Here is a 14,529-nt window from a genome sequence, read left to right as displayed (position 1 = left end):
GATGGTTGAGTCTAAATTCCATCGTGGGACAGGTGGCCCATAGTTCTCTATGAACCAGATTGCCCCCTCCTCCCCAGTCCTCTTCCTCAGTCCAGGATGAAGTTCCCTAGTAGATTTACACAGAGGTCTTGTGGAAATGGCTTTTAATTTTTTGGTTTCACCAAGAAGGGCTGCCATCATGATCTCTGTGGTCAGATTTTGAAGGGCTGCCATCTTGATGTCTAGTCAGGTGAAGGCTATGCAATTGGGAGTTTCTATTTAATAAAAAGAAAAAAAATTACAAATAGAAAATTAGAACAAGGGTGGTGACAGGGGCTCTTGGAAGTGAGCACCATTAGCTTTGTTAGCTTCAGGTGCAGTGGCCTCTGGCCACGAGGACCCATCCTCTTGCTCTGAAGTTGTAGGGACCAGTGGGTTCAGTGGGAATGTTAACTGAGTGTATCTCATGTGCTGGGAATTGACCTATTTTTTCTGTGTGTTCCTTTTTTGAGACAGTGAGCACATTTAACCTCAATAGCTTCTTTAAAAAAGAAGAAATTTTATTTTGAGATATAATGTAGATTCCCATGTAGTTGTAAGAGATAATATGGAGAGGGCCTATGGACCCTTTTCCCAGTTTTCCTTAATGGTTCCATCTTGCAAATTTGGGGTACGATTCATTACTGACTCACTAACAATTTGAGGTTTGTGTTATTGCCATCATTTCTATTCACGATTAAACTGGGGCTTAGAGAAGCACACACGCCTGCCCAGGACACCTACATGGTTATTGTAGAGACGGGTGGAACGTGGGCTTGGGATTTCCAAGCCGTACCATTATGATGGTCTATGGCAGGGAGCAGCATTCGTTTTGCTTGTTTATTCATTCATTCTACAAACATTTATTGAGTAAACTCTGTGGGTCAGATGCTTTCATAGGGTTATCTGATTCTTCAGCAGTACTGAGAATCAGGTAATGTTTACTTTTTTTAAATCTGAGAAAATTAGCTCTGAGAGGTTATAACCCCCCCGAAGGAAATATAGCTCATAAAGGAGGGATAGTAAATTTGTAGTCACCCCTTTTTATGCAGATGGTACCCTAGGCATTTTACATTTGCAAACTTCCATAATCCAGATATACTCTTGTAAGGCAAGGATTTTTTTTTTTTAATTGTAGTATAGTCAAGTTTACAATGTTGTGTCAATTGCAAGGTGTTTTTTGAATTTTGAATTAAAAAGTATTTTTTGAGGAGGGTAATTAGGTTTATTTATTTGTTTCATTTATTAAAATGAGGTCCTGGGACCTCGTACATGATAAGCATGTGCTCTACCACTGAACTGTACCCTCTTCCCCAAGGCAAATTTTCTTATCCATTATTCTGCAGCTTAGGGGTTCAAATAAATTGGAATTGAAATCCAGATCTTTTGCTCCTACTGTTGTCCTTTTCTTTATATTCTGCTGAAGGGGGTTGCGGAAAGCAGTTCCTTTTTTCATTTTTTTATTCCGCATTTTTGAGCAGTGACTTTGCATCAGGGTCTTGCTAGGTGCTTTGAAACAGAAAACAAGAAATGACCCTTCTCTGCAGGAGCAGGAAGCCTAGACCAAAAGCTGGGTAAAGTGATCCGAGCTACGTTAGCCATGTGCAGGCTCTGAAGGACAAACTGTACCCCTTGGATTTGCTTGGGCTTCCCCTGCCTTCTGGCTGGTACACACCAGGTCACCGCAACCCAGAGGCGCCCGCAGCCCACAGCACAATATTTACCTCGATCTCCTCTCCCCTCTCGGCAGGGCCTGCAACATGAGCATCCCTGACTACGTGCAGTGTGCTGAGGACTATGAGACTCTTCCCGTGGTGGTCAAACCAGTGGGGATCATCTCAGAGGAGAATTTCTTTTGCATCTATAAGCGCATCTCCTTGGTGAGCCAGATCAGCCCGTGCAATCCCAGGGCGCACTCTGTATGCACTACAGGCACTACTATGCGCCCAAGAATGGATGGAGCGGCTTCCAGACCCAACGCATGTTTGTGGGCCTTGTCACCATTACCGACTGCCTCTCGGCCAAGGCCTTCGAGAAGCTCCACGTGCAGAGGAGCTGTATGGCACCACGCTTAATGACTCTCAGCTCTTTGTCTTTGTGCTGCATGGGGAGGTAGCCAAGCAGCCGCGCACCGACGTGGCCTTCAATCTACGAGGACTGCAGGGTGGTGGAGAAGAGGATCGAGGACTTCACTGAGTCACTCTTCATCTTGCTCAAGTCCAAGTGGCTGGATGGGGCCCCTGACAAGTATGGGGCAAGATCCCACTCCTCTGCATGCCGTTTGAGAAGGAGGACTTCATGGGACTGGACACAGACAGCAGGTAAGTTTACCTTGAGGCCAATCCACCCTGGCTGTGTGCCGGGTTTCTTCTCTCCATCCAGAAATGGATCAGCACGGAATAGGACTGTCTTGTATCCAAGGGCGGAGGGAGGTGCAGCCCGACGGTTTACAGACATTTAAAAGTGAATCCGCCTTTGTTTCAGAGAGATCCTTTTAGTGATAGTGTTAGAGCACTTACTCCTGCTTTTCAGCCAGGACCCTGGTGGGACCCCTGGAGTTGCTGTTCAATAGATTAGCCACAGCCACTGGTGCTAGGAGCACTGGGGAGGAGGCTGGTCTGTGCAGAGATGTGCTGTAGTTCAAATGCACATGAGACGCTGAGGCTTGTCTATTAAAAGCATATAAACTATCTTGTTACTTCCTCTATTGATTACATGTCAAAATGATAGTATTTTACATACAGTAGATTATGTAAGATATGTTCTTAAAATCAGTTTATAGTACTTGTTTTTTGTTTGTTGGTTTGTTTCTTTGTTTACCATTTTAAATGTGGCAACTGGGAAACTTTCTTTACATGGCTCTCATTTCATTTCTGTTGGGCAGCGTTTCCTGCGACAGTCTCATCCCTTTGCTTATAGATGAGATGCTGAATCCCGAGAGGCAGAACGAGGCGCTGGTTGAGCTGGCTTGGATCCAGTGTCTCCTGCTTCCCAGGCTCAGCACCTGTTCGGCTCAGGCCCTCTCTTCCTGCCCGACAGGCAGCATGCCATGTTAGGACATCAGAAACACCGCCAGGGACCTCCGAATGAACTCCTTATGCAGGGAAAGGCGTATCACGGAGTATGCGAAAGAGCAGAGAAATGTTCATCCTCACTTTGTCCCTGTGATTAAGTCAACGGCCCCACTTTGCCTCGGAATTACAGACGAGCTCTTCTGGGCTGCCTAACCCCCCAACTTCTGCTCTATTTCCCCGTGTATCTATTGTGCTGTCCCTCGGGCAGAAGAGGGTGAGATGCCTTTGCCGAGAGGTGGTCCCCCTTTGCTGGGGAGAGTGAGGGAATCTGTGTCCCCCCGGCCTACGGCCACGGTCCTTGAGTCTGGAGAGGGCTCATGGCGGTCCCACAGGTGATGGTCGGACGACCTGACACGTGCTGCCGGGCCCGCTGTGGAGGCGGTGCTCTGTGATTCTTGAACTCAACTAAGATCACATTCTACTTTCTGGTTGTTGGTAAGTTGGAGGAGAAGATGCCAGAGAATTGATAAAAAGAATATCCAGAACAGCCCTGTGAGTGATAGGCAAGAGGAACCGAGTCCCACCTGCGTGAGGTGCCTAGCGGGCTCTGGATGAATTTTCTGTTCCTCCGGGCATGCTTAAGTAAGGGGCAAGGCATGTCGTGGCCATGATCTGTCCTTGTCCTCACAGGGCCCTGTGATCTACATGCCCGCGCTCCCCATCTGCTCCTTGGAGATGAGTTGTCAGGTTTAGGAGCCTGGGCAATGCTGAGGGCACAGCTGCCAGCACCGTGCTACACAAAGGCTGGCTCCGTTCACCTCACATGTCACCTCCTGCTTATCCCCCAGGCGTCAGTCAAGGTAGGTGCATCGGTGCAACGTAAGCAGGGACCACCTTCTCGCCCTGGACAGACTGGTGGGTGAGCAGTGGAAGCCTGGAGCCCTGCCCCAGCCCCCAGGCCAGTGCCTCCTCTTTTGTCACAGGAGGCACTGGTGACATTTTTGCTCAGCAACTGCTTGGCTCTGAGTCTGCGGACCCACCAGAGAATTCCTGCTTGTTTTTGCCTTTTGAAATCTGTCCGTGGGATTTGGAGGAGTAGCTGGATATGTGCTTAGCCCATAGTGGTTGACACAGTCACCATTGTTTACCCAGAACCTCGTGTACCAGGCATGGCTCCCGGCATCAAAATATAGCAGCGCATTAAACCTCCCTCCTGGTGCGTCTGTCTGTTTTGGTACCGTAAGGTCTCAGCCAGCATCTTAACGTCAGTGAGATAACGTGGCCAGTGAGCTCGGGTCAAGCACGTTCTCCTCCAGTCACTTTTACTCCATTGTTGCTTTTACTATTCCGCAGACATTAATTTTTTAAACAATGCTTTGGTGCAGGAACAGAGCCTAATTCTCTCCTACTACTCTTGGTGGAAGTGCGTAAAACTGTCCAGCCTGAAATGTGACCACAATTTGTAGCTTAAGACCTGCCTAGACCCATGTATGTGGAGTTTTGGTTAGGGGCGCTGACCACGTTGGGGTCCCCCGGCAGCGCCGCTCCCCTCAGGCCCCTGCTCTCCCTTGGAGCAGGAGGTGAGGGTGGGTCTCACCATCCCCGTGTCCCTGGCCTCACACACTCACGTAAATTCTTGTATGTGCTGTCAAAGTCATTTTTGTTCTTGTGTGTTTCTAATTTTCTCTTGTTCCTCTTTTCCTTTTTCTTTATTCCTTTTTCTCTTGTACTGCCCTGTGAGCATTTTGTTGTGTCTGAAAATGTGGGCTGTGCACACCCTGCATTGGAAATAGCTAGATCGCCCTCCGTGCTGTCTCCATCGCTTTAAAAAGCAAAAACTTAACAGCTGCCTTGATCCATGTATTATCCTTGTCATCTTTTTATTTTCTAATTTTTTTTAGCACATCCCCCACTGGTGTTTGATACCTCTTAAAATCCTTGCTTTAAGGAACCAGTATGGTCCTCCTTATATTTGGTGACAAATGCGCCCTTATTAAATTTGTTTGATTGTTTTGAAGAAGTGAGATGCGAATTCATTTAGGCGGCTGCTGAGGGATGTTTTTCATGGTGTATTTAAACTTGTAAAGTCAAATTCTGCAGCATCTTGCACGATTCCTTCTTTTACACACACGTGCTTGGCACTCGGTTCCTGGCTGTCGCTGTGTGACGTGCATGACGGCGCTGCCTGGCCGGCGGTCACTGGTGAGGAATTGGCAGGCTCGGGTGTGAGCAGCTATTGGAGGAAGCAGTCACTCTTTTGTTAAGTAATTTTTTTTTTTTTTGCATTTTACTTCCCGTGCCATTTACTTTACTTTGCCTTCATAAAGGGGCAGAAGTGGGTCTAAAATCCATGCCACTCTTTTGTTCCCTTTACGAGGCTGGTTTATCTGAGTATCAGGACAACATGTCCTACTCCTAAGTAGCTGGCTCACCTGGATCTGGTGGACATAGGGACTGCTAAAGGGGACCTTAGCATCCACCCTGCTCCAGCCAGTGGGCATTCAGAGCCGGGTCTGTGGTTTGCCTCAGCAGCCGTGCAGGCCTCCCTGCACCGGCCTTTATTTTTAACCCATGTTGGCAGTAAATAGCTGACTCCGTGTCTGTTGCAGCTGACGTCCACCACTGACGGCCGTGTCGTTAGTTTGCGGTAGTGAGTCTCCAACACCCCAGTCAACTGTGAAGGAAGATGCTTTGGCCGACGTAGGACCTTGGATTCTCACCCCCACCATGGTTCATCTCACCCGGTGAAAGTGTTTGGCCACCACCATCATGCTGACCATGAGGCCTTGTTTCTCCTTTCATGCCCTGGTCCAAATGTGGACACTTCATTTATCGCTGAATTTGTCTCGCTTCAGACAGGAGAGAATATCTGAAAGAGTCCATCACATTGTGGGTGGGGAACAGATCAGAAGTAAATGTCACAAGTAGAAGGAGTCTAGTCTGTCCGGGTTGGCAAATGCAGGCTGGGATCTGTGATGGCCGGGCTATGCCCTGGACACAGGCCTTTCCCGTGGCTCCCGAGAGCCCAGGGTTCGGAGTGAGAACAGCCTTGCCTGGGTTCCTCCATCCTCGTCTGCTTACTGGCAAGTGTGTCTGCTAATTAGGAGCTCCCCCACACCTCGGGCCCTTCAAAACTCAGACCACGGGAGAACCTTGAGTCCCTTATCCTGGGCCTCCTTTGTGAGAATACAGTGCCTTCTGAGGTGACCAGTGGCAGGAGATGCCTCCCCCTCCAGGGAGCACCCTTTGGAGGACTGTGACTCAGTGCACCATGCTGTGAGCTTGTGGGGTTCCGGCCGTGGTCCCTGCAGAACCAGACTTGAGATGGGCTTAGCGACGGATATAACAGGACTGATTCCACGGCAGGGCTTGGTGGAGGGAACAGTGGAAATTGAATGTGACCTCAAACACATAGTTGGGTGCTGGGGCTGTTACTAAAATGGGGTGTCTGGGAGGTACCTGCCAGGAATCGAATTCCAGAGTAAATGGCGGACATGAGGCATTTTTAAGATGCCATTTGTCATCCAAGTTAGGACTTCAAAGAGGCACTCGGGTCTATGGCCCTGGGGCTCAGGTGAAGGAGCCGGACTAGAGATACACGTTGGGAGTAGTCATTCTTAGCTGGTGTTCACAGCCACGCATGTGAATTAGATCATCTTGAGAGCTGCAGACTGAGGCTGAGGTGGGGCAGGGCTGTGCCTGGGTTGGAGGAAAGCCCAGACAATGCAGCTTTGGTGTGTCAGTCTGCGGCGTTTGCGATTTTCAGACTAATGCCATTTATCCTTAAGGGGCTGGGGTTGGACAGGGCCAGCCTGGAAGAAATCTGAAAGGAGGGTCGTGGCCACGTGTGTGTCTTGGGAAGATGCAGAGTCTGCAGTGTCCAGGAGGGTAGACTTCTAAAAGCTGGAGTTGGAGTGGGGAGAAAGTAGTCACACTCACCTGTGTGGGAGGGAGGGAGTCCTTGGGAGTCACCACCCTACTGGACTCGCTTTCCAATGAACACAAGGCAATCAGACAGAGGATCTGAGGTGAGAAGAGATGGGCGCTGGGAGGGGAGCCAACCTGGAGAATGGTGCTTGCAAAGTTCTGGAATAGTCTCCCTGAAAAATTGAGTTAAAAATACCCAGACTCTTAAGAACATTGATAGTGCCTGGGGAGGAGGCAGTTGTTTTTCTGGCCTCCTAAGTTTAATGCATGTATCCAGGGATACACAGAAGATTCGGGCAGTCTTTTCCAGGGGTTTGATCCTTACCAGGGGGAACAGTGCAAGTTTAAATGGGGAGAAGGGCAGCGGAGGGACGCTAGTCAGGCCCGGTGTCAGGTACCAGTCGGCAGCCCTACTTGCGTGTTGCATTCTCATCCATGCCTCCCAGGTGGGCGGTGGCAGTCCCCTTTTGCGGATTGGGAAGAATTCTCAGAGGGGTTAAGGAATTGGTCCGTTTAGCGGCTAGTAAATGCTGTAGCAGTATTCAAGCAGGGCCTTGTCAGACTTCAAGGGCATGTTCTATCTACTAATTCCGGTACCTCCCTGTTGTACCTGGATTGGTGAATTGGGTCAGTTTTGGAGCCTTTCACAAAAAGTACGATTTAAGTCCCTCAGGACTGTTTCACAAAACTCAGTGTTCTTTAATGGTTCAGAAGCACCGCAGTGATTTTCGCCCCACAGAGGTAAGGTCTTACTCCTTGACGATGACGTGGTTGCAAATGACGTACAGGTGCAAAACCAGACTTAGCAGCTTCTGAAGGGAAACTCTCCAGTTCTCCCTTGATCGGCTTTCTTCCACGGGATGTAACTGCTGCAGCGTAGGCCTGAGCTTTCCATATGGAGTGAGGGTTTGATAACCAAAGTTAGCATAATACGGTCAGATGAAGAAAATCGACGTTGACAATTTATTTTTGGGTTACATTAGTGAAGATATTCTATCAGTTAATGACCCATATATCGAATGAAATTGAGTACAGAACATTGCAATTCTTACTTTCTATTTTGAGTTCTCTTACAATGTAATGTTGCCTGCTTTGGAACATCAGCTCCACCACCACGGCACCTATCTGTGTGTTGGTGTGATTGCATTTACGCAGTGAATGTAATCTGGGCTTCCTCAGCCCCAAACACTCCAGTGCAGAATCACGGGCTGTAGCCATCTCTTAGTCATGCAAATACTTCTAAAATTATATGATGCCAGAAAAGAAAGAAGAGGGAGAGAGAGATTGCCTTTATCAAAGTTCCTTTCTATTCTAACTGCAAACTGTTGTTGAGCAGCTCTGGTTTCCTTTGGATATGAATATATACATTTCTTTGCATGTAATCTGGGTTTTGGACTAGAACACCAAGCTCTTGCTGTCCACAAGCCACAAAAATAGTAGCCAAATTGCACACGTGTGAAATAGTTTATACTTTTTTCTGAGAAAGAATCCTTGAATTTGGGACTTGGGCTGTGATTTTTGCTTTTTGCTTCCCCCGCCCCTCTTGTAATCTCTCACTCCTTTCCACGTGGCCCCCAAGAGTTCGTGGTTTCAAAGGAGTGGGCAAACACCCAGTTGGTCACCATGTACTTTTGCTATAGATGGAGCCCTGCCAAGACCTAAAGGGCAATATCAGAGAGGACTTACTTGAAGAAATGGGCTCTACATTCAATCGTGAGGACAGAGTAAGGGTCAGCCTGGAGAAGGAGTCAAGAGTGTGGCTCAGGTGGCAGGTTTAGCCCGGGCAGAGGCCTGGAGGCTTGTGGGGTGGGGACCTGGGGAGAGTGCCCTGTGTGGTCCAGGGTGGAGTGTTCCCCTGCTGTGGAGGACCCTGGAGAGAGCCTGGGGTGAAGGGCTTTGGAAGACGTTGGGTTTTATTTGAACAGACACTGGAGGCAGTGAAGGGTGTCAGCAGGAAGTGACCCTCAGGAAAGGTACTTCTGGTTTTGCTTCTGATATTCTACAGACAGAAGGGTCGGGACGGGTGAGAGCAGGTCTGTCTGTCCCTTTGAGACCCACCCCGTCATTCATTTATTCATAACACGTGCACTTCTGTGTGTCAAGGGGAGAGTGGGTGGACCCACATTAGTAAGCAAAATGTATTTGCTTCTTGTGAGCTTAGCAGTGTCAGAAGTTGACTTAGCCTAGAATGTTCTAGGAATAGAGGAACAAGTTGCAGAGGTTGGAGGGAGGGAAGTCTTCCTTGGGAAACAATCAAAATGAGCCTGGAGGTAAGTGGGAAGTAGGAGCAGGACAGGGGGTCCCTGAGGTCACTGGGGACCTGGGAACTGTGGTGAGGCTGGGTGAGCAGTGTCGGGGGCGGGGCTAGAATTCCACCAGGGAGCCTCTGAAGGGTTTGAAGTGGGGTGATGTAATCAACTTTGTGATTTGGGAAGGCTGCCGTTGCTCTGTGTGTGTGTGTGTGTGTGTGTGTGTGTAGCGGGGAAGAGGGGGAGGGTGCAACCAAATGGGGGGGCCACTAGAAGACCATTCACAGGCTGAGAGAGGGGCATCAGGGCTGCTTGGGGACGGCAGGGGCAGTGTGTATGCCGGATTTCCTTATGGGGAGGGCTTGTTATCGGGATCGCCCGAGAGGCGACTTTTGGCTGGAAGACAAGAGATGGAGGCTGCCAGGTGGACTTTCCTCTTCTCTCCTTCCCTGCCTTGTGTGATGATCTTAGCTCAGCCAACTTTTGGAACAGAAGAGCTAAGTTCCAGGGTAGCCCAGGACTTTGTTGAGCTCGTTCGAGTGAGATCTGATAGGATTTAGATTTCTGTTCAGATCTGCATGTTCACTTAGCTAGAAACCTCCCGTCATTTCGATTTCCATGGGGTATTTATTCTTAATAAAGATTGCTTTCTTGGTGAGAGGAAATTTAATACAGTTTTTGTCTTTCTCAAAAAAAAAATCATATCTTTAAAGAAATTTAATATTCCAAAGAATAGCAAAATTTAAAAATGATAAAGTAAGGCTTTGGTGTAGTTTCTTTGGTTTCTGAGCTAATGTGGAGTTAGAGCCTTTGCATTACTTAATAGCACATCCTTGTCAGTATTTAAAGAGCTGTTAGTAAGCACCCCAGGCCCCACCTCTCAAAACATCATTAAAGTTTGCTCTGAAATAGTGAGGTCATAAAGGTCTTGTTTGCAGAATTCAGACAGTTTGTTTATATTATGCAGCATAGCTCCATTTATAAAATAATAATAGGTTCAAAATTAAGAAAGTGGAAGATAATTGATTTTTTTAAAGCTGAAACATAAACTTTCTTGTGCTAATGTTGCAACTGGAAATTTTGAAAAGAAAAATCCTACTGTAATATCATCTACGTGGAATACATATATGACTTCCACATTTGAAAAGTAACGGCGCAGTTGTTTTAGAAGTCAGGAGCATTCCAGCTCAGATACTGGCATTGATGGTTGCTGGTTTTCAATGGAAGAGCCTAAATTTGCCTTCTTAGCATTTTTTTTTCTTTTGTAGTGAGAGGGCTGAGTAGTGCTTTGCCAGCATGAGTTTGGGGCAATTTGAGGGCAGATGTCGTGTACCAGCAGTGAGATATTTCCATGCGTTTAATTTTCCGGACATCACCAGGGCACATGTGGGGTTTGTGCATGCAGGCTGGGATGCTGCAGAACTCCCTAATCCATCACGGTTACGTCCTGGAGCTGCTCCGGTTAGTGAATAATTTTCTGTGCCTTGGAGGTAAAGTGGTCTGATGCAGATGATCAGATATGTAGTTAAAGTGCTATTACTTGAAATAAGAGAAACCTAGAAACATGGCTCTAACAATACAGGATGAGGGAGGAGAATTGGCTGAGCTGCGTGCAGTGGGGAGTCTTCTCAGGTGACTCCCACGCCGTGATTCCTGCCAATATCCGCCCCAGCCCTGCACGGTTGTCCTGCCGAAGCAAGCATGCACTTTGCTCAGAAACGCACTGAATTTCCTTGTGCCTCTGTTTGTTGGCTTTTTTTTTTGAAAGCACATCTTGCCCTTTGCTTAAATGCCATCCCTGCAAGTCGCCTCTTACACTCATCCTTCTGGACCTCGTCCATACATAGCTGCTGAATGGATGAACAGAATGTAGAATCTCCATTTAGTGAAACATTATTCAGACATAAGAGTGAATAAAAAAGAAAAAGAGGAAAATGAAAAAGGCCACCTGTTCTGGGAAGTCCACTCTGACTGCTCAACCCGCCCTTTTCCCTTTGAAACACAATCACTTATGCTCCACTCTACTCTTTTTGATAGTACTTACAACCCTCTAATAAACTTTAATGTTTTCAAAAAAAAAAGAGATGCTGATACCACTTCAACATGAACGAGCCTTGACAACAGCATCTGAAGTGAAAGGAAGCAGACACACACGGCCACATATTGTTGACTTCAGTGATCTGAAATGCCCAGAATAGGCACATGCAGAGGCGGAGAGCAGGTGATGGTTGCAAAGGGCTAGGTGGAGGGGGGTTAGGGAGTGACTGCTAGTGACAGGGGGATTCTTTTGGGGTGATGAAGTGTTCTGGAAATAGATGGTGATGAGGGCTGCACAACCGTGAGTGTGCAGAAGACTGCTGAGCTCTGTCTCTGGGAGTGCCTGTGGTTGGGGGCGGCTTTATTTTCTTCTCACCCTGCACTCTGAAGAGACATCTTGTGCAGTGGCCTTTCTACTAGTGTGAGTGGTGAGAATCAGAGACTTTGCAGAGTCTTGTTTCTTTTTCCCCCCTGCTGAGTGTAGGCAAAATAAGTTTAAGCCTGAGAAAGTGCTCCATCTGCAGAAATGTATTTCAGTTTTGCATGGTGTAAAAATCTTCAGAGGTTTTTAATTGCTGAGGACAGTCTGTGGGGGGAAATAGCCCATGAAGCCTTGGGGAGACCTGGAAAAGCCGCACATCCCTCCCTGACACGGGTGGAGTATTCAGCCCAGTTCAGGCAGTGAAGGGCCCAGACCCGTGAGCGGAGTTGACAATCGTGAATATTTACGTGTATCTGCTGCTTCATCTTGGATATTAATTTCAAGCTGAGTCAGTTTGTGGCGGCAGCCTCATCCTACATCAGGAATTTATAGTATCTGCTCTTTGAGGTGAAGACCTGACAGAGTTGATTATTTAACAGTCTCCCTTGAATTGATATCTCAGATTCCTTTGTCAAAAGCAAAACAGCAGAAATACAGACGTCCTTTAATGCCAATATGACCTGGAAAGGGTTTAGTCTCTGTGCCTCAGTGGCCTTATCTGCGGTTGGGGATGATGATAACAGTGTTTCCCTCAGAGGGCCTGGTGAGGGGAGAGTGAGGAGCACAAAGGGAGGACTTACACGAGATGCTCATGAATGACTGAATTTAGTGCTCTCAGCCTGGTGAGGCCTCAGGGGCAGAGATGTCAGAACAGAGCATTCCTAGCCAGAGCTAGATCCGTGTTGGCAGCTGTTGTGATCAGTATCACAACTGTGGGTTATCAGGTAGTTTTAAGACTTGGTAATATGAATTCATGAATAATGTTAGAAGACTAGACATCTCAGATTCAGTTTACATAGTTCTCAAGATTTCCTCTGAGAAATGGATGGTTTTTTCCCCATCTTAAATCTGAGATGAGTCTCTAAGTAATTTCTGTATTCCTCCATCTTTTTGCTTTAATTCTCCATTTCTTAAAAAAAAAGTTTTTAAATTGAGTTAGTGGGGACTGAACTGAGGGCCACATGCATGCTAAGCACATACTCTCTCAAATGAGGTATAGTCTCCCCCCTGATTTTTTTTAAAATTTACTTTCTTAGTATTCAGAGGATAGAGGCCTCTAATTCTTTTTCTGGAGACTTGTCCATGAACCTGTAAATCTATTATTAATGGACAAAACTTGGTTTATTAAAAAAATGAATAGAATATTTTGCAATCCATCCAAAAGGAAATGTTCATTGGCTTAAAATGTTTCTCCTTTAAGGTGATTTCTCCTTTTTGGTCTAGCTCAATTTATTAACAGACATCCTCATCATCATAATGACCAAACTCGCCCTGAGTGGACACCTACCTAAGGCTAAAATACTTTCCTCATGTTTTACTTCATAGCAGGTGTTTGACGGTAGGTATCAGTGTCTCCTTTTTTGCAGCTGAGGGATTGAGAGATGGAGCAGCTTGTCCCAAATCACACGCAGCTGGCGGTGGCTAGCTCGGTGCTGGAATCCAGGCTGCACAGGATGCATTCTTAATTGCTCCTCTAATCAGCCTCCCGTTGAGTGGTTACCCGAACTCCTGTGACTCCATAAATGGCCGATTTTAGTGATCTCAGCCTGATGAGGCCTTCAAAGGGGAGACACCAGTGAGAATGTGAGACAGAGTGGCATAAATTAAAATTGTACACTTTCACAGATGTTTAATTCTCAGGTAGTGGCATAAAAAGTTAATTTTTATGTATTTTAGTGCTCTGTAAGCACTAAAAACAAAACATTAAAAATAATTATAGTGCAAATGAGAAGGGGGCTTTGAAAGTCCAACCACTGGTGATGATGTTACTTGTTTTTCTCTAGTGGCCCTTATTGACAGAAATACTTACAAAGACTGAATTGGTTTTATGTAGTCTTAATATGGAAGAAAAGATTGTCAGTGAATATTTTAAGAAAATCTTTATTCTTTTCTTTCCTGATGATGTATATATAAGTTGTTTTCGTGGCTTAAGTACATTTCCTCATTTGTGAAATTTGAGTAATATCGTTTAACTTGTCTGACTGTGAGAGTTAGTAGCCTTGTATACAAAGAACCCAAGAGGTGCTTAGTAAAAATGTGCTGTCACAATGACAGATATTTTAGAAGGATCAACTCTGAATACTAAAGAGGGTGGCTTATTACTGATGCATATTTAATATGTATATATATGACATATATGAATATGGCTTAAAGTAACAAGGATTCATTTATTTTTCAGTGCACTATGAAGTTTTAATGAAATCTGTATCATTCTAGTGAGACAGGGACTAGTTAAATTGCCTTAAGCAGACGACCTTGAAGATTATTTACACAGAATGTGTATTGTTAGAACTCAGATGTCATGTTGCCGTGTAACCATCCACTCAGACATTTAAATTCGTTGGATTCTGACATCCACATTGATCATTTTCAGGGAATAAGCTTCTCTCTTATGTGATTAAAGAAAATTTTGATCTTTTTTCCTGCACTCTTAACAGTTTTAAAAGATCAAAACATTGATTTGACATGTAACTTTTTTAATAGAGACAATAAAGCTCATGCTGTTTTATTATGTAAATAAATGTTTTGTATTTCAACAAACGTATGATTTCCTGGATTTTGAGAAGTATGTTGCAAGATACTTAGATAACCTACTTTCGGAAAAATACAGGCGCGACTTTTATGAATATAGGCCTACTAGAGATCTGTTCGTTTTTGCTACAGTGCAAGACATGAGGCCTAGGAGAGATTTGCTGCCGATTGCAAGGAGGACAGATCCCATGTCTCAGTCTCCCCTCCTGTAAAATGAAGTGGCTGGACTGGATTCTTTCCTCTTCTAAGATGAGTTTCCATGAGCCTGTGT

The sequence above is a fragment of the Camelus dromedarius genome, chromosome 27 (genome assembly GCF_036321535.1).
Source record: "Camelus dromedarius isolate mCamDro1 chromosome 27, mCamDro1.pat, whole genome shotgun sequence".
NCBI classification, from domain to species: Eukaryota; Metazoa; Chordata; class Mammalia; order Artiodactyla; family Camelidae; genus Camelus; species Camelus dromedarius.
Note: the sequence above shows the minus strand (reverse complement) of the source record.